The 21093-nt window shown below is 40.5% G+C and overlaps 1 protein-coding gene across 3 annotated transcripts in view; it reads right to left on the reverse strand.

The window, feature by feature from the left end:
* Positions 1 to 21093, reverse strand: part of dnmt3bb.1 (DNA (cytosine-5-)-methyltransferase 3 beta, duplicate b.1) — a 237770-nt gene that overhangs the window by 91526 nt on the left and 125151 nt on the right. The window lies entirely within an intron of this gene.

The following is a 21093-nucleotide window of genomic DNA, read 5'->3' on the forward strand; positions in this document are numbered from 1 at the left end:
ACATCCACTACAGGTCTTAGATGGTTATTAAATACAGTAATATACTTCTTAGACTAAACTGTTCAAACAATACTACCCGCAGAAGGATTAAATTTCACCTTTCTTCCGTCCACACTGATGTTCAAACTCAGAAATACTTATGTAAAAAAGATTGTTGGCACACTCTGAACTAATTAGTTTTGAAATGCAGGCTGTGGTCCTAATAACATCAATTGTCTCTGGTTCTTTGAGATTGTGGATTATTATAAGAGCATTTTCATGTATAAGCAATTGCATTGTTACAAAAATATATTTCTCTGCTCATAGCTAGCTGAAGATAGTTTTTAAAATCCTATTTATTGTGATAAAATCCAGCAACCTGTTTTACTTTAATAACAACATAATCTTGAAGTTATTTAATTACATCAGTGCGTCTCAATCCATGAAATCTGCTGTCAGTTGCCAAACAAATCCATGTATTGAATTTAGGAAACAGATGTTAAGTGTTGGGGTATGAATAGACTGCTGAGACTAGACCTGTGTCAGATAAAGTTTTAATTCATAAACCAGTGTATCCAAAGGCAGATTTGTAATAAACAACTTGACTCTGTAAAATTGTATTGAAGTTCCTACAATAATATCCTTCTTTAACATTGGTGATGTTTCCAAGAAATTATCTTTGGCCCCAAGGCATAATTACAGACAGATTCAAAATGCCACATTACTTAATAGCTCCAAGATTCTTAACGTCTTAAGTCTAATAATGTTAAAAATAGCTGGCTCTTCTATAAGCTATTAAATATGAAGCAAAATATTTCACATTTTTTTATTAAATTGATGTATTCTCAGTTCATAAAAGTTTCATTGGAAGGATGTAGCCTAGATTATATTTTGAATAGTAGAAATCAATAATACACATATGGAACTAAAGTGAATAGTGTTATATTAACTACTGTTCCTCAGAGACATGCATGAAACTTAAAATGTAGAATCAGCTGCACTTGATATCACTGATGGAAGAGAATTCTGGAAGTTGCTACAAATAGTACATGTAACACTTGCAACTCAGATGAAATTCTCTTGCCATGTACAGTGCCTTGAAAAATATATTCATCCCCCACAACTATTTTCACTTTTCACTGTCTTGCTTTCTAAACTTAATATGCATTGAAGTAGAATTCTTGAGCTAATCTGCAAAACATTGTGCAGCATGTTAAAAGAAAAATTCCCGCACCTGTCAACAATTTACTAAAAATTAAAAACCAGAAGGGTGAGGCTGAATAAGTATTCATCCCCTTTGTAGTTACTAAACTAACTTTCCTCAAGTAAAATATATTACCTCACCAAATCACCCAATTTGTTTAAGTACAGAATTGGAGGATCACCTGTTCTCAATTAATTGCAAAGAATACTGTAAATCCCTCTCTCTCTGTAAGGTAGATTTTCAACAGACCAAACCAAAATGAAGACAAAAGAACATTCAAGACAAGTCCAGGAAATGATCATAGAGAAGCACAAACCTGGGGAGGGATACAAGACGATCTCAAAGGCATTGGAACATACCTCCAAGAACAACCACGGAGTGGCTTCAAATGAAGACAATTGTTGTCCTTGAGTGGCCCAGTCAGAATCCCAATCGAACATCTCTGGCAAGACCTCAAGATTGCTGTCCACCACTGCTCCCCAACTGACCTGGCACAGCTTGAGCAATTTTGCAAGGAAGAATAAGCAAATCTTGCTCTATCACATTAGAAACATAGAAAACCTATGGCACAATACAGCCCCTTTGGCCCACAAGGTTGTGCCCAACACGACCCTACCCTAGAAATTACTAGGCTTACCTAAAGCCCTCTATTTTTCTAAGCTCTATGTACTTATCCAAAAGTCTCTTAAAAGACCCTATCGTATCCGCTTCCGTCACCGTTGCCAGCAGCCCATTCCACGCACTCACCACTCTCTGAGTAAAAAACTTATCCCAGACATCTCCTCTGTACCTACTCCCCAGCACCTTAAACCTGTGTCCTCTTGTGACAACCATTTCAGCCCTGGGGAAAAGCCTCTGACGATCCACAAGATCAATGCCTCTCATCATCTTATACGCCTCTATCAGGTCACCTCTCATCCTCCGTCGCTCCAAGGAGAACAGGCCGAGTTCACTCAACCTACTCTCATAAGGCATTCTCCCCAATCCAGGCAACATCTTTGTAAGTCTCCTCTGCACCCTTTCTATGGCTTCCACATCCTTCCTGTAGTGAGGCGACCAGAACTGAGCACAGTACTCCAAGTGGGGTCTGACCAAGGTCCTATATAGCTGCAACATTACCTCTCGGCTCCTAAATTCAATTCCACAATTGATGAAGGCCAATTCACCATATGCTTTCTTAACCACAAAGTCAACCTGTGCAGCTGCTTTGAGCATCCTATGGACTCGGACCCCAAGATCCCTCTGATCCTCCACACTGCCAAGAGTCTTACCATTAATACTACATTCTGCCATTATATTTGACCTACCAAAATGAACCACTTCACACTTATCTGGGTTCAACTCCATCTGCCACTTCTCAGCCCAGTTTTGCATCCTATTAATGTCCTACTGTAACCTCTGACAGCACTCCACACTATCCACAACACCTCCAACCTTTGTGTCATCAGCAAACTTACTAACCTATCCCTCCACTTCCTCATCCAGGTCATTTCTAAAAATCATGGTGTAAGGGTCACAGAACAGATCCCTGGGGCACTGAATTGGTGACCGATCTCCATGTAGAATATGACCCATCTATAATCACTCTTTGCCTTGTGTGGGCAAGCCAGTTCTGGATCCACAAAGCAATGTCCCCTTGGATCCCATGCCTCCTTACTTTCTCAATAAGCCTTGCATGGGGTACCTTAACAAATCCCTTGCTGAAATCCATATACGCTACATCTACTGCTCTTCCTTCATCAATGTGTTTAGTCACATCCTCAAAAAATTCAATCAGGCTCGTAAGGAACGACCTGCCCTTGACAAAGCCATGCTGACTACTCCTAATCATATTATACCTCTCCAAATGTTCATAATTCTTGCCTCTCAGGATCTTCTCCATCAACTGACCAACTCACTGGCATATAATTTCCTGGGCTATCTCTACTCCCTTTCTTGAATAAAGGAACAACATCCGCAACCCTCCAATCCTCTGGAACCTCTCCCGTCCCCACTGATGATGCAAAGATCATCACCAGAGGCTCAACAATCTCCTCCCTTGCCTCCCACTGTAGTGTGGGATACATCTCATCCGGTCCCGGCGACTCATCCAAATTGATGCTTTCCAAAACCTCAAGCACATCCTCTTTCATAATATCTACATGCTCAAGCTTTTCAGTCTGCTGCAAGTCATCACTACAATCACCAAGATCCTTTTCCATAGTGAATACCGAAGTGAAGTATTCATAAGTACCTCTGCTATTTCCTCCGGTTCCAAACACACTTTCCCACTGTCACACTTGATAGGTCCTATTCTTTCACATCTTATCCTCTTGCTCTTCACACACTTGTAGAATGCCTTGGGGTTTTCCTTAATCCTGCCCACCAAGGCCTTCTCATGGCCCCTTCTGGCTCTCCTAATTTCCTTCTTAAGCTCCTTCCTATTAGCCTTATAATTTTCTAGATCCCTAAAATAACCTAGCTCTCTGAACCTTTTCTTTTCTTCTTGACTAGATTTATTACAGCCTTTGTACACCACGGTTCCTGTACCCTACCATAACTTCCCTGTCTCATTGGAACATACCTATGCAGAACTCCACACAAATGTCCTCTGAACATGTGCCACATTTCTTCCGTACTTTTCCCTAATTCCCCTTACTCCAATTAAATGCTTTTCTAACTTGTCTCTTTCATATCTCTCTCCAATGCTATTGTAAAGGAGATAGAATCATGATCATTATCTCCAAAATGCTCTCCCACTGAGAGATCTGACACCTGACCAGCTTCATTTCCCAATACCAAATCAAGTACAGCCTCTCCTCTGGTAGGCTTATCAACATATTGTGCCAAGAAACCTTCCTGCACACACCTAACAAACTCCATCCCATCTAAACCCCTTGCTCTAGGGAGATTGCAATTGATATTTGGGAAATTAAAATCTCCCATCATGCCAACTCTGTTATTATTACACCTTTCCAGGATCTGTTTCCGTGTCTGCTTCTTGATATCCCTGTTACTATTAGGCAGCCAATAAAAAACACACAGTAAAGTTATTGACACCTTCCTGTTTCTAACCTCCACCCACAGAGACTCTGTAGACAATCCCTCCATGGCGCCCACCTTTTCTACAGCCGTGACACTATCTCTGATCAACAGTGCCACGCCCCCACCTCTTTTGCCTCCCTCCCTGTCCTTTCTGAAACATCTAAAACCCAGCACTTGAAGTAACCATTCCTGTCCCTGAGCCATCCAAGTCTCTGTAATGGCCACCACATCATAGCTCCAAGTACTGATCCACGCTCTAATTTCATCCGCTTTGTTCACAACACTCCTTGTGTTAAAATAGACTCATCTCAAACCTGCGGTCTGAGCACGTCTCTTCTCTATCACCTGCCTATCCTCCCTCTCACAGTGTCTACAAGCTTTCTCTATTTGTGAGTCAACCTCATGTTCCCCAGTCTCTTCAGTTCGGTTCTCACCCCCCAACAATTCTAGTTTAAACACTCACCTGTAGCCTTAGCAAACCTCGCCGCCAGGATATTGGTCCCCTGGGATTCAAGTGCAACCCGTCCTTTTTGTACAGGTCACACCTGCCCCAAAAGAGGTCCCAATGATCCAGAAATCTGAATCCCTGCTCCCTGCTCCAATCCCTCAGCCATGCATTTATCTTCCACCTCATTCTATTACTATTCTCACTGTTGCGTGGCACAGGCAGTAATCCTGAGATTACTATCTTTGCAGTCCTGCTTCTCAACTTCCTTCCTAACTCTCGGTAGTCTTTTTTCAAGACCTCTTCTCTTTTCCTACCTCTGTCATTGATACCAATATGTATCACAACCTCTGGCTGTTCTCCCTCCCACTGCAGGATATCTTTGATGCGATCTGAAATATCCCGGACCCTGGGACTTGGGAGGCAAACTACCATCTGTTTCTTTCCTGAGTCCACAAAATCGCCTGTCTGACCCCACAACTATAGAGTCCCCTATCACTACTGCCTTCCTCTTCCTTTCCCTACCCTTCTGAGCCATAGGGCCGGACTCTGTGCCAGACGCACGGCCACTGTTGCTCCCCCGGGTAGGATGTTCCCCCCTCCCTTTACAATACTCAATACTCAAACAAGAGTACTTATTGTCAAGGAGTAGAGCCACAAGGGTACTCTCTAGTACCTGACTCCTCCCCTTCCCCCTCCTGACTGTAAGCCACTTGTCTGTCTCCATTGTCCCAGTGTGACCACCTGCCTGTAACTTCTCTCTATCACCTCCTCACTCTCCTTGACCAGACGAAGGTCATCGAGCTCCATCTCCAGTTCCCTAACATTGTGCAAAGCTAATAGAGACTACTGGCTGTAATAGCTGCGAGAGGTGGTTAAACTAAATACTGAGCAAAGTGGGGTGAATAGTTTTGAACTGCTGACATTTCGGTTTTTGTATTTTTAGTTTTTATGCATAACATTTTTCCCTGTTTTTATGGGCTCTGCTGTGAAAAAAGGATCACATGATTCACAAATAAAAATTCTCAGTTAAATTGATCAAAATCCCTGATTATAATACTCTTTTATGTGAACAAAGGGGTTGGGAGTTGAATACTTCTTCAAGGCATAATATCTAGCTTTGGAAGAAGTAACATTCATGGAATATCAGTCCTAACGAATTTCACTTCCTATCTAAATTTGTGTAATTTCAGTTGGCTGCCAAAATCTTCCTTCTGGAGTACAATATGTGGGAAATTCCAATAACATAGAGAAATCAGAATCAGATTTAACTTCACTGGCACACGGTGAATTTTGTTGTTTTGGAGCAACATTGCAATATATAATAATAAAAATAAATTACAATAAGAAATATATATATATATAATTAAATAATAAAATTAAGTAAATAATGCATACTGAGAGGAAAAATACTGAGGTGGTGTCCTTGGGTTCTTTGCCCATTCAGAAATTTGATGGTGGAGGGAAAGAAGCTGTTTCTGAATGTGTGTCTTCAGGCTCTTGTATCTCCTCCTTGAAGAAGACATGTCCTGGGTGATGGGGATCCTTAATGATGGATGCCACCACTTTGAGGCAACTTTTGAAAGTGTCCTAGATGCTGGGGAGGCCAGTGCCCAAGATGGATCCAGATGAGTTTACATCTTTCTAAAGCTTTTTCCAATCCTGTGCAGTGGTCCCTACATTCCAGACAGTGAGGCAACCAGTCAGAATACTCTCCATGGTACATAAGTAGAAATCTGCGAGTGTCTTTGGTGAATTACAAATTCTCCTCAAGCTCCTAACGAAATACATTTGCTGTCATGCCTTTTTGGTATTGCATCAATACGTTGGGCCCAGGACAGTTCCTCAGAGATGTTGACATGCACAAGCTTGAAACTGTTCGCTTTTTCCTCTTTAGATCCCTCGATGAGGACTGGTGTGTGTTCCCTCAATTTTGCTTTCTTGTAGGTCACAATCAATTTCTCAGTCTTACTGATGTTGAGTTCAAGGTTGTTGCAACAACACTGCTCAACCAGAGATCTATGCCACTCCAATATGCCTCCTCGACACCATCTGAAATTCCGACAACAGTTGTATCATCAGAAATTTACAGATGGTATTTAAGCTGTGCCTAGCCACACAATCATGGATGTATAAAGAGTACGGCAGTGGGCTAAGCATGCACTTTTGAAGCGTGCCAGTGTTGGTTGTCAATGAGCAGATGTTAGCTGCAATCTGCACAGTCCCTTTGTGAAATCAAGGATCCAGCTGCAGAGGGAGATACAGAGTCCAGGTTTTGGAGTTCATTGATTAGAAATGAAGGTATGATTGGGCTGAATGCTGAGCTGTAATCTATAGATAGCAGCCTGATGTAGGTATTAGTATTGTCCAGGTGATCCAAGGCTGAGCGGAGAGCCAGTGAGATTGCATCCACTGTAGGCTATTGAGGCAATAAACAGACCGCAGTGGGTTCAGGACCTTGCATAGGCAGGAGTTGATTCTAGGCATGACCAACCTCTCAATGCACTTCATCACAGTAGATTAGATATGAGTGCAAGCAACACACACAAAATGCTGGAGGAACTCAGCAGGCCAGGCTGCATCTATGGAAAAGAGTACAATTGACATTTCAGGACTGATGAAGTGTGTCAGCCCAAAAAGTCAACTATACTCTTTACTATAGCCAACTATACTGGCCATTTTGTGTGTATTGATTTGATTTCCAGCATCTCTGTATTTTCTCTTGTTTGAGATATGAGGGCAACTAGGCAATAGTCACTGAGGCAGCTCACCCTGTTCTTCTTGGGCACTGGTATGACTGTTGCCCTTTTAAAGCAGGTGGGAACCTCTGAGTGTAGCAGTGAGAGATTGAACATGTCCTTGACTACTCCTGCCCACTAGCTGGCACAGCTTTTCGGAGCCCTATCAGGTACACCATCAGTTCCTGACATCTTGCAAAGGTTCACCCTCTAGAAAGATGTTCTGATGCCGGCCTCCAAGACAGAGATCACAGGGTCACCACATGCTGCAGGGATTTACACAAGTGTAGTTTTACTTTCCCTTTCAAAACAGGCAAAAAAGGCGTTGAGCTCATCTGGGAGTGAAGCATCACAGCTATTCATGATGTTTGGTTTCGCATTGTAGATGGTACAATTAGCTATTGAGTCCAAGCACTTTTCTCTTCCATCCATAATGAATTACTCACTGCTCTTTAGTCCACAGGATAGGCTTCTCTAATAATAAAAAATCTTTCTTTTCATCTGAGAATCAAGATATTTAAATATTTTTGTTATAAATTGGGATTACTCTTGAGATTTTTTACTTGCAAGTGGATATGAACATAAGACAAGAGCACACAAGGACATTTTTTTGGCTGCTCATTTACATAAGTGTGGCAAAAAAAAAGTTTGTTTTGAAATCAGTATAACACATTAGCAACCAGCTTGCCGGAAGGTGAGGTATAGCAATGCAGCAGGAAATTTTGAAAGTTTAGGGTCAGTGGTGCAGATTACGTGACAAAAACATTCACTGAAATTGATTCTGTTGTGAGCAACACACACAAAATGCTGGAGGAACTAGCAGGCCAGGCAGCATTTACAGAAAAGAGTACAGCCGATGTTTCAGGCCGAGACCCTTCGCCAGTCCTGCTGAAGGGTCTAGGCCCGAAATGTCGATTGTTCCCTTTTCCATAGATGCTGCCTGGCCTGCTGAGTTCCTCCAGCATTTTGCATGTGTTGCTTGGATTTCCAGCACCTCCAGATTTTCTCTCGTTTGTTTTGATTCTCTTGTGGACAGGCTGGTTGGCGTTATGGCTTACAAGGCATTAAAAAGCAAACTCTGCGGGACTGCAGCTTATCTAGGACTAATAGAATACTGATCAATCCACAACTAGCATCAGCCCAACCTCAATAGTTCAGCTGCACTGTGGACATAATGCTTGTGTTTAGGCATGTACAGAAGCTAATATGCAAATTATTTTCAGCTTGTTTTATGTTCACTGTTGCATATGAGTCTCTCCTAAACATTTGCAACAGTCCTTTACCAATATGATGTTTAATCCAACACTGCCATCTGACAATTAAGGTTCAAGCAAAACATGAGATGATAAACCACTTCCCAGTTCTTGGGAACCACATTACAGTGACAGCAGACAGAAAAGATGGACATCTACATTACTTTCATTGCATCAACACAACCTTTGGCTGGGTGCTTGAAGAACATTCAAGCTCAACACCAAACTCACAGCCTACCAGCAGCAGTGACCCCTACACCCTTTTTTTTGCCCCTGAGAGTTGGTCTGCCCACAAACTGCATTTCAAGGCATGAGAAAGATACCACTAATGCAATCTCTGCAAAATCTCTCAAGTGAAAGAAGCATCATTGGCATGTCTCCCAGCAATTACAGCAAGGGAGTCCAAGTAGACACAGTCAGCTCCACTATGCAGGTTAAGTCTTTTGCCTGCACAGTATCAGACTCCTAAAGTATTCTATTCTGAGCACTGTAACAGGAAGAAATTAACAGGGAAGGCGGAACGTTCAAAGGTGTTCTCAAATCCTCCTTGAAAAATGCAATATTCCCAATGTCTCTTAGAAATCCTTTAACCATAGCTAATCAATGTGGAAATGGATGCATTTAGAACTTCAAGACAGTGCCTCAGAAGGCCTGAGTAACCCAGGGAAAATGGAAAAAGAGCACACCACGTCACCAACCATCTATCCATCCTGTCAGTCACTTCCTGTGCCACCTGTAGTAGAGTGTGCAATCCCCACATTAACTTGGTCACCAATTGAGGAGGAGCAAGTTATCCTCAAACTCAAATGAGTGCTTCAGAAGACCTTAAGTACTTGTAAAAATGTCTTTTATATTTTAAATAGTTCAGGAAATTTGAAACAATTATTCCATTAGGTGTACCAAATCCATAACCTGCTGCATGTTTGAAGAATTTGTGGAAGATCATGTTTTCTGTCTGAAAAATATTAATTATGCTTTGGTTATCATTGTCAATCTTCTCAAATTATATGTTAAACTACTTACATTTTTGCATATGCATACATATATTAATGAGAATAAGAAAGAAGAAAAAGCTAACAGTAGACATTTCACTTAACTAGCATGTTCAACTGAACAACTTTATTATTTTTGAGCCATATTAAACATATAAGTAACAGTATAGCACAGAAATAGGCTCTTCTGCCCATGATGTTGTGCTGAACTAATTAAACTAGTAATTAAAACTTTTTCTTTTTGCCTGCACAAAGTACATACTTCTCCATTCTCTGCACATTCATGTGCCTAGGAGCCTTTTAAATGCCTCTAATATATTTGTCTCTACTGACACCCTGGCAACGCATTCCAGGCACACACAACTCCCTGTGTAAAATACTTAACCAGTAATTTGCTGGAAAAGGAACAGGAAAGCCAAAGAATTATTAGAAAGGTTACAGCAGAAGATAAAAGTTAAAAATGTTAATTACCAGCTGTTCTTATGGAAAACAAAAACTAGTTGAAATTATTCATAATGGATTAATAACCTATTGCTGCAAGATATAGCTTCCGCAGGAAAAAAATATGAAACATCTTTCTTTGCTATGCTCTGTGACATATGGTTATCCAATCTCATTTTCCTACAGGAGATTTCAATTCAGAAAGTGCATGTAACATTTTATGTAGAGCAGATACTAATGGAGTCCGACTCATTTATGTTGATACTCCAGGGCTCTTGTAAATAGCTGTTGACATTACTGATCCAATATGGTGATAGACCACATTGTAAGTACGTTATCATATATTGAGTGATAATGGGTTTTACTATCAATTTTTCTTCAATCTGTGTGTACTGCTGATTACCAATTTAAAAAGGAACAAAGGTGAAAATGGAAAAATTGAAACCTTTTACTTGTAGAACCGTCTACTTTTAACAAATGCACTGTTAGCAATCACCCTCCCTCCCAGATCCTGCACAACCAACAGCTTCTCAGTACTTCTGCCCTGATAAATGGTCTCAAACTGGAACACTGACTGTCCAATTCCCTCAACAGATACTGCCCGACCCACTGTGTTCCTGAGCATTTTGTGTGTATCTCCAGATTTCAGCAACTGCAGTCTCCTTTGTGTCTTCTCAACATTTCAAAAGCCAAGTGTTTCAAGACAACTTCCAATCTGTAATTGCAATCTTGTTGAAAATAGTGATACAGTTAGCCTAATTTATTAAGCTCCCCAGTACTGATTATAATGTCCTGCTTCTGACTGTATTGTATCTGAAACAGCAATGACATCCTCATCCACTGTAGTTGTGGTGGCCAAACATTCTTCTTTTCCTAATTCTGGGAAAAGAATAGTGCCAATGTCAACTTCTATGATGTCACATAGAAAAAAAACTATTTGATATTGTTAGTGTTAACCTCATACAAAAATGAAGTTCTTTTGGATTGCTGCTTTACTATATCCCTGACTTTCTTAAAGATTTTGCCTGAACAAACTTAAACTGATGTCTTCACTGGATTCCAGTCAGGTGAACTTCATAAATTTTTAATTATTCCATGGTTCATTAGCAGACTAACGGGAGCTTAATGTTTGTTTGTTTTTGGGCTCTAGAGTAAACAAATGAATTACCCCGAGCCAAAAACACTGTATGTTTTGTTGGTGAATATTAGTAGCTTGGGTGTTGAGGCATTTGATGTTTGATGAATCCATGAAATAAAAATAATTGTTCAGCTGACTAACAAATGACGAAAGTATTTTTGGCTTATGAACCTGCTGATGAGTAACAAATTGTGTTTTTCAGTTCTCAACATGATTGTGGTATGGTAAATTTTACCCAGTGTGTGTCTGTACAAGAGAGCAGCATTGACTGCATGGGATTACAATCTTGAAAAATTTCTAGAATGTCCTTATGTCATCCAGATTTCAAGTATCTGTGGGTAAACCTTCCCCACAAAGCCACTTGAGGATGAGATCAAGCCATTACAAAATCAAACTATTGAAGGGACTAAAGTTGTCAGCATCCTTTACCTTTTCAAATCTTTCAGCTTCCTTCACAAAATCTACTTTTGTTAAAAGGTGTGCTTGGGTTGTACTGTACTCATATATCAAGTGAAGAGAGCTTCTCCAATATTGAAGTTATGGCCGCATCTTTTGTTCTAACATCATCCACTGCCCTTAAGTTCTTCTTTCAAATTTTTTTTTCCCCGTATACTTTATCTAGCCTCATAGTGTGCTACATTTGACCTCACATACAACATGTATTTCTTTGCATGTTTCTTCAAAAGTGCCTTCATGCCTTGTACTTGACTTTCAGTTCTTGGAAGTTAAGTTTTTTTTCACTTAGATAAAATTCATGTTTGGCCACGTGAACTCCACAGGTCCAGTTGGTGTTGTTATGCTGACTGCTACAACAATAACTAAAAGAATATGATTCATAACTTAACCAAAACAGCAAAGAATGCAAAGATTCTAAATGGAAGACAATGGGCAGCAGCAAAGACTGCTTATTGATTAATCATCTTTTCCCTGTAAGTTGAAGATGAAAGAGCAAAAGCTAAAAATAGATGGATTGGGACTTTACTGCTTCGTCAACAAATCTACCTGGGGTTAAAATAAAGTTCAAAGTAAATTTATTATTAAAGTACATATATGTCACCATATATAACCCTGAGATTTCTGTTCTTGCAGGCACGTTCAAAAATCCAAAACCATAACAGCACCAACGTAAGATCACACCCAAAAGGGCAGACAACCAGAGTACAAAAGACAACAAAGAGAGCAAGTACTTTTGAACTAATTTACAACAGAGAAAGGCCGGAAATTTCTTTAGAAGATAGAGCAAAGGTAATATTTTGATGCATCAACATATATTCAGGTTTTGTTTCTTTAGAGCCTAAAAGTTCCATCAAAATCTCACAGTACTAAGGAGAAGGTACCTACACAAATCTAAATTTAGGTACATTAACTGTAAAATGACAGCAGCCAAGTGTACCGAGCATGTTGAGATCTGCTTAGCTAGTTTGTATTCTAAAACTTCAGAAAGTAATTCAAATGTAATAAAGCTCACGTACAAATATCTCCACTTATCAATGCGTCATATTCCAAGAAAATATCCCATTTAGCACAAAACCCTAAAATATATCTTAGTAATTTCAATGTAAAATTTAGTAGCAATACAGAGCTCACAAATTTGCTCAAAATATTAAACTCTTACAATACATATCAATGCTAGTACTGTACTTGAAATAACAGTATCATTTTACTTACCATTACATCCACAAATAAAATAAAATTATGCAATTTACATGTTATGGTACCCACTTATTGAAACACACCGGCTATTTCTCTCTCTCTCTCTTCACCCTTCCCCAGCTCCCACAATATATCTTTCACTCTACCATCACTCTCTCTCATTATCTCCCACAGGCATACTTAACATCTGTCTCCAGACACCAGCATTCACCATCTCTTCCACCTCTAGCTCTTATTGTCTCTTCCCCATTTCTTTTTTCCAACATTTCTGGTTTAAGATGGCGCTACTGACTGCATGCAACAGCTCACAGGTAGTTTAAAAGGCAAGAAAACTGACTAAAATCATTACCAATAACACTTTTTCTGAAGTAGATTATGATAAATTATCACTGCTAACAATGAAGAGATGAGCAAACTCAAAGTGAATTTGAGGGATGAACCATGCCAGTACATTGCAGAATCCACGCTGATGGAACGAGCTATTTGGAGAGGAGAAGTCAAGGCAGGGGTGCTTCAATGCTGTACAAAACTGGCCCGGGTGCGAGGTTGGATTGCTCTGGGCTACAAATCAAATCGACAGTGGCTTTGGCTGGGTGGAATGGTCTAGGCCCAGAGCCTTTCACTGCAGCAATGCCTGGATCCTAGTGTGAGGTACGAGATGCTGTTTCGTCAATTTAAATGCCGGCCCGGATAGACTGGAAGGGCAGTGTCAAGATTGGAGGTGACAGCCGATTTTGCTTGCTTTCCCACGATATTGATTCTTCTCTCCATGGTGCTGTGGCTATGAAGACTGTCCCAGCTGCTGTGCTCCGTGCCCACTAATACCACAAACTGATACTAAGACTTTGCACCTACTCCAGGCTGCTCCAGGATTTGAATCTAAGGACTCATTTTAGTTCAGAATGTTATTGCTCACTTCTATTATTTGCATGATTTATTTTTTCCCCTTTCTCTGTGCATCAGGTGTTCATCTTTATTTTTTTTTAATTGGATTCTTTTGGGTTTCTTGCTTTGAATTGACTTTATTCCTCACATTCTTCACATATGCGAGGAGTAAAAATCTTTGTGTTACGTCTCCATCTGAATGTGCAAATTAATTTGTAATAAATAGTATTACAGGAAGATATACAACAGAACAGTCAATATTGCTTAAAAATACAATTGTATCAGCATGAATTAATCAGTCTGATGGCCTGTTGGATGAAGATGTCCCAGAGCCTGTTGGTCCTGGCCTTAATGCTGTAGTACTGTTTCCCAAATGGCAGCAGCTAGAACAGTTTATGGTTGGGGTAACTCAGGTCCCCAGTAAGCCTTTGGGCACTTTTTATGCACCTGTCACTGTAAATGCTTTTAGGCTGCCTGTAAGCGAACAAATCTAAGGTTGTCTAATTTATACAATCTTTGATAATGTTAAGAAGGATGAACAGCTCTGATGGGCAGAAGGGTGCAAGGTTGCCCATGTACCCCTCCCCTGGGAGAATCACAAACTGTTACTGTTACCACACTGCTCATGAGAGAGAATGAGAGAGAGAGAGAGAGACACAGATAAGAGGAAAACATATTGGGACTGGAACATTTGCTTCAGACAAGGGCGAGATAACACCGGGAGAGAGAGACCATATTATGACTCCTGTAAGACTCACGGCTCCGGAGAGGGCTGTTTACTTGGTACTATTCTGTTTATTAAAATTCCTCAGTGGACAGCCGGAGTGGGCTGGTTTGATGGGCTAAGCCATTCAAAACTGATTGACCCCGTGAGTAGGGATAAAAGTGAGATCTGGGGAGACAGCCCTGAGACGCACCAGGAGACACACTAGTGAGCATCAGAAACCCACGAGAAAGTGTGGGGCATCGGGGACCGAACGGATCGGTCAATTTCACTCACAGTGGTTATAGCAAGGCCGGTGGGGGCTTGTGTGTGTGTCCACCATTGCCTGGGTGACGAGTCCACCACGGAAGAACGATCTAGCTAAAGGATAGAGGGGTCATACCTGAATGGCCACAAAAACACATCGACGGATCAAGAAAGTAAAGGAAGGTTTGAATGACTGGAGCTGTCACTGTTTGCTCGCCCTTTCTCTCTCTCTCTCTCCCCAATGGTTACAACAAAAGAACCAACAACTACCTCACTCTACATGAACTGAACTGAACTTTATACTTTCCCATGATAATTCCTTATCCCCTAGACAACGATAGAGCTTGTTTATTATTGATTATTATTATACCCACACTTTTAGGTTTAGTATTGCTAACGTGTATTATCTGTATATTTGCATTGTTGATATTGATTTGTATATTTTACTAATAAACACTGTTTTGAAAATAGTACCAGACTCCAACGGATACTTCTGTCTTTGCTGATAAGACACCCAGTTACGGGGTACGTAACAATAATAAAAATACTTTGAAACTTGTAACTTTTTCCTGTACAAATCCAATCACAAACCCAGCACCTCCCCTGTTTTTCCCATCTCTCCTCCACCCTATTCAGGGTTGAAATGAGTGCTGATTGTGGACTTCATTGAGGTTTGTGATTTAAATGCACCTATTCTGTTAACAAAGGTCAGAAAACATCTGAGCCCTACTTGGAAATCCATGTAACGCCATGTTTGAAATGTGAAGTACCTGTGCACTCTCTTCCTGTTCTTCCACCTTGCAAAGAAATTGATTGAATTGAATTGAATTGACTTTATTTCTTACATCCTTCACGTACATGAGGAGTAAAAACCATTAAGTTACGTCTCTGTCTAAATGTGCAATTGCGATCATAGTAATTTATAATAAATAGAACAGTCAATGTAACTTAGAAATACACTCAAACCAGCATGAGTTAATCAGTCTGATGGCCTGGTGGAAGAAGCTGTCCCGGAGCCTGTTGGTCCTGGCTTTTATGCTGCAGATGGTAGCAGCTGGAATAGACCGTGGTTGGGGTGACTTGGGTCCCCAAAGATCTTTTGGGCCCTTTTTACATACCTGTCTTTGTAAATGTCCTGCATTATGGGAAGTTCACATCTACAGATACGCTGAGCTGTCTGCACCACTCTCTGCAGAGTCCTGTGATTGAAGGAGGTACAGTTCCCATACCAGGCAGTGATACAGCCAGTCAGGATGCTCTCAATTGTGCCCCTGTAAAAGTTCTTAGGATTTGAGGGCCCATACCAAACTTCTTCAGCCGTCTGAGGTGAAAGGTGGGCTGTTATGCCTTTTATGCCACACAACTGGTGTGTACACACCACAAGAGGTCCTCAGTGACGTGGATGCCGAGGGTAAAGTTGTTTACCCTCCCAACCCCAGATCCATTGATGTCAACAGGGGCTCCTTTGTTTTTGCGACATTGAGGGAGAGGTTGTTTTCTTGACACCATTGTGTCAGAGAGATGACTTCTTCCCTGTAGGCTACCTCGTTCTTGTTTGAGATTAGGCCAATCAGTGTAATGTTGTTGGCAAATTTAATTAGCAGATTAGAGCTGTAGGTGACGGCACAGTCATGGGTATACAGGGAGTAAAGGAGGGGACATAGTACGCAACTCTGAGGGGCTCCTGTGTTGAGAGTCAGAGTGGTGGAGGTGAGGGAGCCCATTCTTACCACCTGCCAGTGATCTGACAGGAAGTCCAGGATCCAGCTGCACACGGCAGGGTCAAGGCCGAGGTCTCTGAGCTTCCTGTCGAGCCTGGATGGAATAATGGTGTTGAATGCTGAGTTGTAGTCCAAGAACAGCATTCTCACTTAAGCATCCTTCTTCTCCAGATGTGTAAGGATAGTATGTAGAGCAGTGGCTATTGGGTTGTCCGTTGATCGGTTGTGTCGGTAGGCGAATCATAGGGGGTCTAGTTTGGGTGGTAGCATGCTGCAGATGTAGTCCTTGAACAGCCTCTTAAAGCATTTTGCTTATTATTGAGGTGAGTGCGATAGGATGCCAGTCGTTCAGGCATGTTACCTTGGTCTTTAATTACCCAGTCCGGAATTTCCAGATCATTCAAATCCTTGAATTGATTCTGAACATCCTTTTTCAGTAACTGCAGGTGTAAGCAGTACTCTTACAAATCACCATCTATGACATAGATTGACATAGATTGGATAAAGCTGTAAGTTCTGTTGAAGGAAATATCAAGATAGGCTCTCAAGTAAAAAGACAATAACCTCCGGATTACTATCTGAGCCACACGCAAAATAGCATAGAATAAATAAGATTATGGAATGAATTCATGGCTCAAAGATTGGATTTGGAGAAATAAGTATCAATTCATGGGACATCAGTTCTGGGGAAAGTGAGAGTTGTTCTGTTAGAATTTGCTTCATTCATCAGGCTGGGATGGTATATTAATGAAAGAGTTGTAGATATGGTTATAAAATAAATCATACACCTAGTGGGGTGGTTCTGGTGAGGGAAAATTTATAAAGTTGGAGAAAAAAGGCAAAGAGATTGCAGGATACCAAAACAGTTGAGTCTTCAGAAATGGTCAGTGCACACAATAAATAAATAGATTTAGAAAAATTTACATTTAGCTAAGTAACCTTTTTGTAGTTATTTTAAGAGCAAACACGAGGAAATCTGCAGATGCTGGAAATTCAAACAACAACACACACAAAATGCTGGTGGAACACAGCAGGCCAGGCAGCATCTATAGGGAGAAGCACTGTCAACGTTTTGGGCCGAGACCCTTTGTCAGGACTAACCGAAAGGAAAGATAGTAAGAGATTTGAAAGTAGTGGGGGGAGGGGTAAATGCGAAATGATAGAAGACCAGAGGGGGTGGGATGAAGCTAAGAGCTGGAAATATATATTGGTGAGACCCGATGCAGACTGGGAGACCGTTTCGCTGAACACCTACGCTCGGTCTGCCAGAAAAAGCAGGATCTCCCAGTGGCCACACATTTTAATTCCATGTCCCATTCCCATTCTGATATGTCTATCCATGGCCTCCTCTATTGTCAAAATGAATCCAAACTCAGGTTGGAGGACACACCTTATATACTGGCTGGGTAGCCTCCAACCTGATGGCATGAACATTGACTTCCCTAACTTCCATTAATGCTCCTCCTCCTCTTCTTACCCCATCCCTGACATATTTAGTTGTTTGCCTGTTCTCCATCTCCCTCTGGTGCTCTCCCCCACTCCTTTCTTTCTCCTGAGGCCTCCCGTCCCATGATCCTTTCCCTCCTCCAGCTCTGTATCACTTTCGCCAATCACCTTTCCAGCTCTTAACTGCATCCCACCCCCTCCAGTCTTCTCCTATTATTTCACATTTCCCCCTCCCCCCACTACTTTCAAATCTCTTACTATCTTTCCTTTTGGTTAGTCCTGACGAAGGGTCTCGGCCCGTAATGTCGACAGCGCTTCTCCCTATAGATGCTGCCTGGCCTGCTGTGTTCCACCAGCATTTTGTGTGTGTTGTTTTTTGTAGTTATAGTATCTTTCTATCTTGGTCTCAAAAAAGGTAATTCCAAATATGAAAGAAATCATTTTGTTTGGTAGCTCTGAAATGTGAACAAACTTTTGTAGTAGAATGTAACTTAGATTGGTAGTCACAAATGACATCTCTCATCTATGTACCATCCTGCTTCTAATAATCCTCGTGTACTCTTGTGGATGGATTACTCCATTTTAGGCTTCTGATAGCTAATAGGTGGATAACTCTGCCTTACGCAGTACACACTCAAAACTCTTCTACGTACTCTTTTCTCCCACCTCTCTTCCAATCTTCAGTACCTCATTTCTAGTTTTGTATCTTTAAGATCAACTCTTGATTTTTTGTGGCTTCTGAAAACAATAAAAGTCCCCAGAATGTTCCTAAAATTAGCGACAGGTTTTATTTTCTTCTTTTATTATAACCTCCTCAAGAGTTAACTAACTAATAGAAAATGTGGTTCATAATAATGGATTACACACTAGGCAGTTAGACATGAATAGACCTGATATAAAGATAAGAACATTTAAGAAAATACTCTGTGTCAAATTAACCAAAATGATAAAAAGCACGGTCTTGCCTTTCCCTCATACGTTTAACTGAAGTACAAAAATGACTGTACAAGGAATGAATCCAAAATTGGAAATTATATTCCATTAGCATAAATTTATTTTATCTCAAATTTATCAACAAATGATATCACACGATGCTTACAATCTTATTACTCCAAGTGAAAGGTCTATTCTTTTATGCTCAACCTTCATAGAGCGAGAAAGCATCTTATTTCAATTAGAATTTTAAATTAACTTATTATATGTGCTTACAGCCAACCAGCATAAACACAAACGTGGCTAGGTCACATTACTCGCTCACATTCAAGTTGCAACATAATACCATTTGAAAATCTGTCTATGAACAAAGGCACTGAAATCCAAACTCAGTGTAGAATTTAATTTGATATTGCAATCTCTCTAAAAGTTCAAAGTAACCTATTTGGTATCAGTAACTTGTCAGATGTAGTAAATACAATATCAGGAAGTAAATTTCACAGAAAAATACATCTACTGGAAGGTTACCTTTGTAAACAATGGAATAATTTATTACTACATAAATGGCAATTATAAAGTTATTCCTAAGGGTTTTGGCTGTAACATCCTTCCAAAAAACTAGGGGAACTCTAGATACCCAAGGCAAAAGATTTCCTCAGTCTGTGAGCTCAAGAACTTTCAGATTTTGTAATTGCAGCATCCACAGATTGTGGGCTTTGTTAAATAAAGATCTATTCACTTTAAAAATGTATTTGTTTTACTTAGCTTTCCCATTAACCTACTATTATCTTGTAGTTTTAAATACAAATGATAAAAATGATTTAAAGATAGCCGGATAACCAGCAAGGGTGGTTTATAGAAGTCAAGTGACCTAAACTGTGGTATTACCTGTGGCCCAAATAAAAGCACAGAACCCTATGAGTACAAACCTTAGCGAATAATGGGGTTCAATAATGGACTAGTATTGGGCATAATGAAAATAATCAGGAATATATGGCAGACTTGGTGACGTGTGGGAGCTGTAGGATAGAGTGAAATAGCCATGGAGATCTAGGAGATATTGTTGGAGCATGCTACCTTGCACTCACTGAGCACATACAAGGTTTTTGCAGTATGTATGGATCAGAACAGATAGTGCAGCATGGTTCAGAGAACTGTCCATAGCACCATGCCACAAATAGCATGGGGAGCAAAAATAATGTGGCCAACCCAGTCAGGGAGGGGTACATGTTCTCTGTGAATGCAAGCACGATGCCCAAAGAATTTGTTGCTTGCCTCATGATGGAATTAAGGACATTATCTCAGGAATGGAGAGAAATGTGGAGTGAGAGAAGCAAAGTTCAGTTGCTGTGGTCCACTTGACACAGATCGAACAAAGAAGGAGGCTGAAGTAACACACGGAAAATGCTGGAGGAACTCAACAGCACAGGCAACATCTATGAAAATGATTAAACAGTTGACATTTCCGGCTGAGACCCTTCATCAGGACTGAGAAGTTAGGGTGAAGATGCCAGAATAAAAAGGTGGGGGAAGGGAAGGAGGCTAGTTGGAAGATGACAGGCAAAGCCCGATGAGTAGGAAAGGCCAAAGGCTGGAGAAGAAGGCATCTGATAGGAGAGAATTGGACTATAGCAGAAAAGGAAAAAGGAGGGGACCAAAGACAAACTGATAGGCAGGTGAGAAGAGATAAAAGGACAGAGTGGGGAATAGAGGATTTTTTTTAACCGGGAGGAGAAATTTACATACGGCCTGGGCAAAACAAATGAGCAGCAATTTTGATTAAAAACAAATTCATGGGGTGCATAAAAGAAGGAGCCACTTCTTTTAGATCTAATACCATGAAATGAAATATGGTTAATTGATGAGCTTTTAGTTAAAGAAACAATGATCATTAAATTATAGAATCTTAAAGAAAAACTTGCAGAGATTTAGTTCATTCTGAAAGCAGGGTTTTGCCCTTATGGAGGACCGGCATGAACATAATGGGCCAAATGGCTCATTCTGAATTGTATCATGAATTGGCTATGGTGAACTGGGACAAGATATTAATTTGACAAAAGCAGCAATGGCCCACACTCAAAGAACTAAAACTTGGTTTACAATATGTATCCTTAAAGTAAATAAACCCAACAGGAAAAGTGATTCAATTGTCACCAACTTGAGAAGTTAAAAACTGCATTAAATCAAAGGAAGATTAAACTTCAGAAAGACTACAAAGGAATTAATAAGGACATGTAAAGCAGAATACAAGAGTAAGCTAGCACGAAATAT

This window comes from Hemitrygon akajei, chromosome 11 (assembly GCF_048418815.1).
Source record: "Hemitrygon akajei chromosome 11, sHemAka1.3, whole genome shotgun sequence".
Taxonomy (NCBI): domain Eukaryota; kingdom Metazoa; phylum Chordata; class Chondrichthyes; order Myliobatiformes; family Dasyatidae; genus Hemitrygon; species Hemitrygon akajei.